At 39.3% G+C, this 9523-nt stretch overlaps 1 long non-coding RNA gene across 1 annotated transcript; it reads left to right on the forward strand.

The window, feature by feature from the left end:
• Positions 1 to 1793: 1793 nt before the first annotated feature.
• LOC120247694 lies at positions 1794 to 9314 on the forward strand. Its single transcript, XR_005532391.1, has 4 exons — positions 1794 to 1979; positions 2260 to 2379; positions 3567 to 3660; positions 9059 to 9314. It is a non-coding gene; the product is annotated as an uncharacterized LOC120247694 (long non-coding RNA).
• Positions 9315 to 9523: the final 209 nt, after the last annotated feature.

The following is a 9523-nucleotide window of genomic DNA, read 5'->3' on the forward strand; positions in this document are numbered from 1 at the left end:
AGGCTATGTGACCCAGCTGATCCCAAGAATCCTGCTTGCTTTTGTTTAATTCTTACTTGATACTCAGCACAAGACCAGAGTGCAGCATCTTATGTAACAGAAATCACATAAACACTTCCAATAGTGTTTTTCTGCTTCAAATCTTATTGTTATCTATGAATCTCAATATATGGATCTGCACGGAAGTCCCTGAGGGTAAGTAAGGTTCTGTGTGTCTAAGAGAGGCATCCGCATCAGGAAGAAGTAGACTGCTAAAATTTTGCTCTTTCCTGCACCCATCACGAGACAATTGTTTTCAGAATAAGAAAAACAAGCAAACTATACTCAGAACCTCAATATTTAAACCAGATGGATGAGGTCGCCTAGAGAGAGGATGTTAGGAGGCTGGAGGGGGCTATAAGCCCTATGTCTGAGATCATCTCCTGTCCTGAGGGAATTGATGAAGAAATCCCCCAAATGCTTGATGTCTGAGGACCATTGTTGCTACGAGAGACACTGAAAACATGTATTTTAACGGCTGAGTATTTCAAAGAGCTAAAATACCCAGTCATGTCACTGCCTGAAAAACAGTGTGCTTGTTTTCTTCTTTACCAGAACTGTAGTAGTGTGTGTTGACACATGGCCTGTGTTGAAGACAGATTGTTCTGTAAACTAATTCCCACTTTCAGTTGTGCGAACACTTCCTGGGAGAGCAGGTCCAATGATGTAGGCAGCGTGAATTCATCAGGCATTCAGTTGCCCCTTAAGAGAGTGACAGAGGAGAGTCCCTGATCTTCTGGACGGCCCATGAGCACGCTGTGATGGCATCCCTCTAGCCTTTCTACATCACACATTGACTAGGATTCAGTCTTCTCCCAGCTGCCTCCAGGAATGGGCACCCTGACATTTAGTTAGGGTGTCTTGTCACGGGCTCTTCACAGAGAGGAGCTAGGTTCAGAAACAGTGCTTTTCACTCAAGTAGAAACTTGCTATTTATTTGTTTGTTTTTGTTTCCTTATGGCCCTTCTCGTGTGTTTGATAAGAACACTTAACACGAGATCTACCCTCTTAAAATTTTAAGTGCGCAACACACTATTGCCAACTATAGGCATATGTTGTACAGCACATCTCCAGACATTATTCATTCAGTGAGGAACACCCCAGAAGCTTCTTCCCAGAACACAAGGCATTGCTGTCCTGATATTTTCCCATCAGGTCTTGAACATATCCTACGTGACAGACAGGAATGTCTTTCCTTAGAAGTCATGACGCCATTTCTCTCTAGACCCCAGGAGAAAGGTGGGACTCTCTTGCCAATCTGTGGTTGGCCCTCTACAAGGTTTCCCAGAGTAAAGCTACATAAGGCCACATGGCTTTGTCAGCTGGGACTTTGCAGGCAGAGCAGGCGATTATTTTTATTGGATGGCAATAAACTCCAAATACTATCATTACAAGCTTTCTCCCAACCTCTTTTCAAGATCTCCTTATTATAGCCCAGCAGCCTCAGCAATTGTATTTGTCAACACTGTAGGGAGAACCGGGCGACCTGTTGGTGGGCTCAGCAAATTGGGGTTTGCCATGTGAATACTGATGTTCTCTGAAGCTCCATCCTGTCATTCAGAATGACATTTCATTCTGTTTATTGTGATTAGTTTTTTGCAGTAGCGTTTTAAAAGTGTAATTGCTTTTGTAGTCTCGGGAACAAAGGGCCCCTAAAGCCACATTCAGAGATGTATATAATTGTTAGGCAGGTTGGGGAGGTTACAAATAGTGAGATTTTGAAAAGAGATAGTACATAGATTTAAATACATGAATTTGTTTCTTTCAAGCCTTTTGCCAAAAGGGTTTGCAACAATGCAGATAATAAAACTTGAATTTAAAGCGATTTCAAAAAAGGAATGGAGAGAGTTCAAGGAAACCATGGTGTTGATCATTGATTGCAGAGGGAATTGGAGATGGTGAATTCAACTATTCAGACATAAAGTGAATAATTCATGAAGGTGAGTAAAGTAATACAATTCAGGGTTGACAATGCATTTATATCAAATAGTGGTACGTACATATAGCTACTATTTTGGTGTCTAATAAACTAATAGAATTTACTAATATCCATTAAAATAAGAATGATATATGCAAGATCCAAGAAATATGTTTGATACTGCTCAGACCCTTATCACAGATAAAGCATTTCCTTTATAGTGAAGAAAAGACATGGAAAGAAGAGTAGGATCTATCCATTCAGTTCCTCATTCATTCATTCATTCATTCATTCATTCCAAGATGTTTATGCTGTGTCTGCTGGATACAAGTCACCCTTCTAGATCTGTGAAGAAGAGTTCCTGTTTCATGAAGCTTAGAATCCACAGATGGGGTCAAGTAATACGCAGGCTGATAAATAGTGTATGTATAATTGAATTTTACCTTGTGATATGTTCCATTAAAATAAGTCGGATGTTAGAGAGTGACTAGGAACAGTGTTTTACAGAATGACTCTACTTTCAAGGTATACCGGACACAGGAAAATGGTGGTCATTAAAGACCTGCTTGGGACAGCTTTGTTGATGGAATCTAGGGAGGAAGACAAGTAATGATCTAGGACAGGGGAGAATCACAGGAGCAAGGTGTCTGGGTGAGGAAAGGGAGATGGGACCCAGTGAGCAAGGGGTCTGTCTCTCAGTGGGGGCATAGACTGGTCATCCATTACAACGGGAAGGGAAACTCTGCTGGGTTTGAGGCAAGGTCGGCCATTATCTGTATTTTTGTTTTAACGAGCCTGTCTTATTGCAGAGTTTACACTAGTGCATGTATGCTTGTATATGTCCCAGGGACAGGGTAGGTGGAGCAGGTCAGCATTTGAAGAGGCTACTGCAATGGTCCAGGTGAAAACTAGCAGATACATGAATGAAGATGGTATGTGGTGGTTGGGGAGATGTGGTTAGATTCCAAAAATATCTAGAAGGGAAATGCTGATGGATGGGAAGATGGGTGTGAGGAAAGGAGAGAATTTGAGGACCAGTCTCAATTCCAGCCTGGGCAGCTGAAAGAATTGATACCAGTGCATATAGAAATGAGAAAAATTATGGGAAATGTAAGAGTTGGGAGAAAAAAAGGTTTCTCAGATATTTCATTTTTTTATGTTTATTTTTGAGAGGGGGGGAGGGACAGAGAGAGAGAGTGAGACACAGAATCCTAATCAGCTGAGCTGTCAGCAGAGAACCAGATGCAGGGCATGAACCCGTGGACCATGAGACCATGACCTGAGCCAAAGTATCAAGCTCAACCAACTGACACAGAAGCCCCTGTTTCTCAGATATTTTAAAGGTGAGGAGATGCCTATTAGATATAGTCAAAGTGTAAGTGTTCTGGCCAGTGATACTTAGAGCCAAGATGCTATGATGTTTAAGGGTCTATAGGCTCTGGAGCCAGAATGCCTGGGTTCAGACAGCTCAGCTTACTCATCTGGAAAATGAAGATTATCATAGTAACCACCTTCTTAAGATGTTGGAAGAATTAAATGATGAATTTTTGTAAAGTCCTAGAATATTGTCTAGCACATATGAAGCATCTAAAGTGTTATATCTTTATAGAGGCAGTATTGCTGATGTGAAGAAGAAAGTTTCAGGATAGCGAGACAACATGTATATAGATATGAAAGTGACCATCCCAACACGGAAGTGTCAAGTATGAATCTCTTTTTTTTTTATTGTAAAGGTTTCCATTTTTTTAATGTTATTTATTTCTGAGAGAGACAGAGAGAGAAACAGAGACAGAGAGAGAGAGAGAGAGAGAGAGCGTGAGCAGGGGAGGGACAGAGAGAGAGGGAAACACAGAATCCGAAACAAGTTCCAGGCTCTGAGCTGTCAGCACAGAGCCCGATGCAGAGCCCGAACCCATGAATCATGAGATCATGACCTGAGCCAAAGTCGGACGCTTGACTGACTGAGCCACCCAGGAGCCCCAAGTGTGAGCCTCTTAAAAGAAAAATCCATATTGTGGTTTCCATAATTACTTTATTACTGAGCCTTGTGAGAAAATAATTGGAAAGGCATTCATTCATTATTTCCGTAGGACATTTTTAAGTGTAGTTTTGGTGTGATGTGGAGAACTTTGAACTCGCTGAATGTGAAGCAATTCTTGTGCTTCACTGAGGTGTTACTACACAAATCACATGAAACTCTAATGGTCTGTGGGCTTCCTTTCCATGGAAGTTGACTTTTTTCTCATAGTGAGCTTTTTCTTTTGTAGGATCTGAATGCTTCATCCTTGTACTGTGATCAGAAAGCATATAGTTCATGGCAGTCAGCACTTGGTATCTGAACTGATGTGCATTGGGAATTTTAGGCTGGATGGATTCATTGAACAGAAGTTCCTGGCTAAATATTAAGACATCAATTGTTAAACAAATTGAAAATAATTTCTTGAAGAAAGAATTATTTTAAGTTTTCTGATATAAAGTTAATGCAGTGTCATAGGCAGAGTCTTTCTCAGGTTACTTCTTATAAAAATAACATTTTAAGAGTTATGAGTACTATTGAAGAGTTTCCTTTTGAAGGTTTTTAAGATGATACCATGACATTTTAAGTGAGGAGTCCCAACATTTCAGGCATCTATTCAGTTAACTGATAATTAATTGCCCTTATGAATTTCAAATATATGAAAATAACAAATGATTTGCCAAATGTTCTCAAAGAATCAGTAACAGATCTAATTATAGGTAGTATTTGACCCCCAAATGGTTGATGTCCACAGTATAAGTCCTGGTCAGGGCTTGTTTCTTATTTGCTTTAAATTAGAATGAGAGACTATTGTCAAATGAATCAATCAAAATATGACATGATGACAGATGGCTGTATTGTCAGCATGATCCAGAGAAAATCCTAAAATACTGAACATGGCTTGATTAATTTCAGTGGCTTATTAGGAGTACTTAAAAATGAATTCATAATACTTGCTATAATCCATATTATTAATCCCTCTCTTGCTGATCTGTTTTGACTAGAGTCTAGGTGGTGGTGGGGATGGGCAGAGGGGTGGGGAAGGAAGGCCTTTGAAAGAAGCTACTGCAGTGGTCCAGGTGGAGATATTGTTATGGGTTGAATCGTGTCCTCCAAAAATTGATATCGAAGACCCAAACCCCAGTATTTTAGAAAGTGACTTGATTTGGAAATAAGGTTGTTGCAATTGTAATTAGTTAAGGTAAGGTCATACTGGAGTATTGTGGGTCCCTAATCCAATATGACACGTATCTTTATAAGAAGAGGAGATAACACAAATGCACAGATACAATGAGAAGGTCAAGGGTGGAGGCAGAGATTGGAGCAAGGCAGCTGTAAGCCAAGGAACCCGAAGGATTATTGGCCAAACGAGAAGCTACAAGACACAAGGAAGAATTTTACCTGGACTCGTGGGGGAGCAAAGCCTATCTGACACCTTGGTTTTGGACCTCTCATTTCTAGAACTGAGAGAATAAATTTGTTTTTAGCCACTCATTTTGTGGCGCTTTGCTATTGCAGCCTAGGAAACAAATACAGATATGATATTAGTGCAATACGAGACAAGGCTTCAACATTAATTCTTCACTGAGAACAACAGCCCCTCTAGACAAACCCCTTAATTGAAGTCGCTGTTGTGTATTCAAAAGGCATAAAATGCACAATGACCTGGAGCATTCATGAAAATATGTAATCTTAAAAATTTTTTTTGTAATGCTCATTTGTATTTTTGAAAGAGAGAGAGAGACAGAGAGACAGAGCACAAGCAAGGGAAAGCAGAGAGGGAGGGAGACTCAGAATCTGAAGCAGGCTCCAGGCTTTGAGCTGTCAGCACAGAGCTTGACAGGGACTTGAACTCACAGACTGTGAGACCATGACCTGAACAGAAGTTGGATGCTTAACCAACTGAGCCACCCAGGTGCCCCAACAATATGTAATCTTTATCATGAATATCCATGACTTAGGTGCCCAACACTGTGCTAGCTTTGATATATGCTATCTTAATTTATCCCTTCATGAAACCCATGAGTGCTTTATAATTATTCCCTATTTTTTTTTCTTGTAATGAATAAGGAACTTGTGGTTTAGAGAGATTATAAGTCTTACCCAGGGTCACGCAGTTAGGAAAAGATCTACAGTGGAAAGCTAGCACTCCAGGTCAGTCTGATCTGTAGTCTGAACTCTTAGTTTTTATCTATAGAGGCTTCACAGTCAGAGTCTTGACACGGGATAGACTTCTGGGATAATCTCCCTCTTTTCTGATCCTTTGCTCGCTGCCCTCTCATCCCTGTTGGCCAAATCCAGAGAATCAGAGGGGGGTGGAAGGGAGGTGTGAAGCAACATTCCTTCTCAGACACAGAGTGAAAAGAAAGCTGTCTCCAAAAGACCCAGAAGGCCATTCCATGTTGCTGCAACTTAAGGTCTTCGGTTGACTCATAAGTTTGTTTGGAATGTGAAACATTTGGTTAGTGTCAAAACTGCATACTCTTAACCCATGAATCACAAAATGCCTTTTTGTATGGGGGTAGGGAGGAGTGATCATGTACAAGAGTTACCTATTCTTCAAAAATAACTGGGAAAAATATGATTGGTAGTGATTATATTTGTCAAGAAAGACCAAAACCTCCAGGGTTCTATTTCTAGATTTGGTCACTAATGTGCTGTGAGATATTTGACAAGGCACTGAACAGTGGAACTAATATCTTATCCCTGTTCTTCCACCCCTAGGAAGGGGCGATGGGGAAATGGGCTCTGGCTTTGAAGAACCAGTATCAATTTTGTCTTTGGTTTCACCTACATTAGTGAGAAAACAATTCATTTAAAACAGACTAATACAATGATGCCCTTAATTAGAAAATATTCCACAAGACCATGCTTGGAAAATAAATCTTCCCATCCTATTTTAAGGAGAGTTTATCAAGTTTTATGATTTCCATGGTTTCTCTTTAAAGCAAACCATTCCCTTGCAAAATCTATAATCACTAAGGTGTATTTTAGGTTCTCTCTCTGTAACGATTTCTTTCGCAGTTGCTCAAATTCATTCTATTTGGCTTAATTTGGCACCTCTATAGTATGATATATTAAAACTTTTTTGTGACTGTAGATAATGGTAATCTATAGAGCTTTATATTATTTGAAACCATGGCTCAATGTTTTAGGAAAATGGAAACAATATGTGGACAGAGTCAGTGATTCAGCTGTGTAGAGTGACTAATCAAATAACTGATATTATATTACAAAAACATAGAATCCCAGACCTGGAATATATCTCTAAGATCATCTGGTAGACCTTATACATAGATACGTAAAAGACCCATTTAGGGGCACCTGGGTGGTTCAGTCAGTTAAGTGTTCGACTTCAGTTCAGATCACGATCTCACCACTTGTGAGTTCAAGCCCTGCGTTGGGCTCAGTGCTGACAGCTCAGAGCCTGGAGTCTGCTTCGGATTCTGAGTCTCGCACTCCCACTCTATCTCTTTCTCTCAAAAATAAATAAACATTAAAAAAATTTTGAAAAGGTCCCATTTAAAAATAAGGTTAGGCAAGCTCAGGGAGCTAAGGTGACTTGCCCAAGGTCATGCAGGCAGTTTTAATCTCTGTAACATTAGGAAGGGTAATTCATTTAGCAAATTGGCTAGTGGAAAAACCATTAATCAAATATTACAAATCAGATTTTAATATTATTGCCTGGTGTTTAGGAATCCAACATTCCAGTTTTAAATTCCTCTCCACTACTTTGGGCAATATATTTGAGCACTCAGTGCTTGATTTCCTCTCCTTGCAACTGACCTCACTGAGTTTATGAAGAAAATATATGGAAACTAGTATTGTTTGCCTTTTTAAAAAAAGTTTATTGATTTATTTTTGAGAGAGAGAGAGAGAATCCCAATCAGGCTCTGTGTTGTCAGTGCAGAGCCTGATGGGGGGCTTGAACTCATGAACTATGAGATCATGACCTGAGCTGAAATAGTCATATGCTTAAATGACTGAGCCACCCAGGCACAGCAAATCTTATTCGCTTTTTATTGTATCTTGTCTTCTGAACTGGTTTGTCTGAAGACATGTTTATAGGTCGAAAGAAGGCATTTTCAAAGACTTAGGAAATAAAGGTCACATTCCCACTGACAATGTGACTATTCCCTAGATGAAATGTGCATCTACAATTGCCATCTTGTAGCATTTCAGTAACACCCTGTTACTTTTATTGCACCCATGAATAGTTTAATGATAAGACCATATTTATTACAACCTATTTATTAATTAAATGATGGAATGTCCTTAGAGAAATAAAGTTTTGCACATTTAAAACTGTCTTTCAATACATACATTCAATTATGAATGATATCTAAATGAAAGAGAAACAGATAATTCTTTTCTTCAGCCTCCACCCCCTCCTCTCCTTTTTAACAACAGAAATAATTGTTCCCAGAAGTCTCTATCCTGTGAAGCCTGGGTTGTCATCCTTTGATGTGTCTCTCACATGTTAAGATCAAATAGTTCCCATAATTACGTTTGGTAATTTTAGAGTCATTATTTTTGTTGTTAAGATTTTCTGTACTCGAAAAAATAAAATTCTAGGTCAACAAGTCATTGTGTAATGAAAAAAAAACCTAGCAGCATGATAAAAGTGGGGAAGGAATGAAAATGTGTTATATTACGTTTGATTCTGGATACTGTAGGTATACATGCACAGTCTCAGTAATGTAAGTTGAAAATGACCACTTAACATGTGTGTTAAAGAACCCCTTTGACAAACCATGTCTAATTGAAGTGGATAATCTCAGTAGTCATGCTGATGCTTAGGAAATAATGGTCTTAAGGAACAGCTCTAGTATTCACTGAAAGAATCTATAGAAATACAAGAAATACACTTGAACTTGAGTTTGTTGGTAACAGGGATTTATGGTCATATCATAAAGCACTTTGCTAATGGTATTTCCAGGTGTTTAGGATTTCATTTTCGAATTATGTGAGTGCCACACAAAAGGAAAAGCTTGCAATTAAATATCACGTTTGCAAATATGTCTCAATAATATTTGGGGCATTTCCGTTACCCGATATGCATATTGTCTTTCAATTCCTTGCAGGAAAGCATTTTACAGCAGGATACATCCTCTGCAGCAAATTTTAAGTGTAGTCCTGTCTGAAGGGAGGCAGATGAAGAGGATGACGTTCTTCTGTCCCTGGCAACCTGTAGATCATAAGACGATACTGACACTGCGACTGAAGTCTATCTTTCACTGCACTTGCTCAAAGGAAGTACGGGCCATATGGCCAAATTGGAAGGACACAAAACACTCATTACGATCCAATTTAGTCACTTATGTGACTGGACAGTACTGCACAGCCTGTAATTATTCCTATTTGGCCCCTGGTGAATCAAATAAAAGGATATTTTCCTGACCCATTTTATTTCATGCCTAATAGATTCATGTCCTTGTAATCATATGCTCTAATCACTTAGGTCCAGGTTCTTCTTATGAAGCAAGAAGAGAGAGGGCTAGATTTTTTTTTCCCATTGTAAGGCTAAACAGAGGGATGCAAACAGTTGT

This window comes from Hyaena hyaena, unplaced genomic scaffold, assembly GCF_003009895.1.
Source record: "Hyaena hyaena isolate Hyena2069 unplaced genomic scaffold, ASM300989v1 scaffold_541, whole genome shotgun sequence".
Classification (NCBI taxonomy): Eukaryota; Metazoa; Chordata; class Mammalia; order Carnivora; family Hyaenidae; genus Hyaena; species Hyaena hyaena.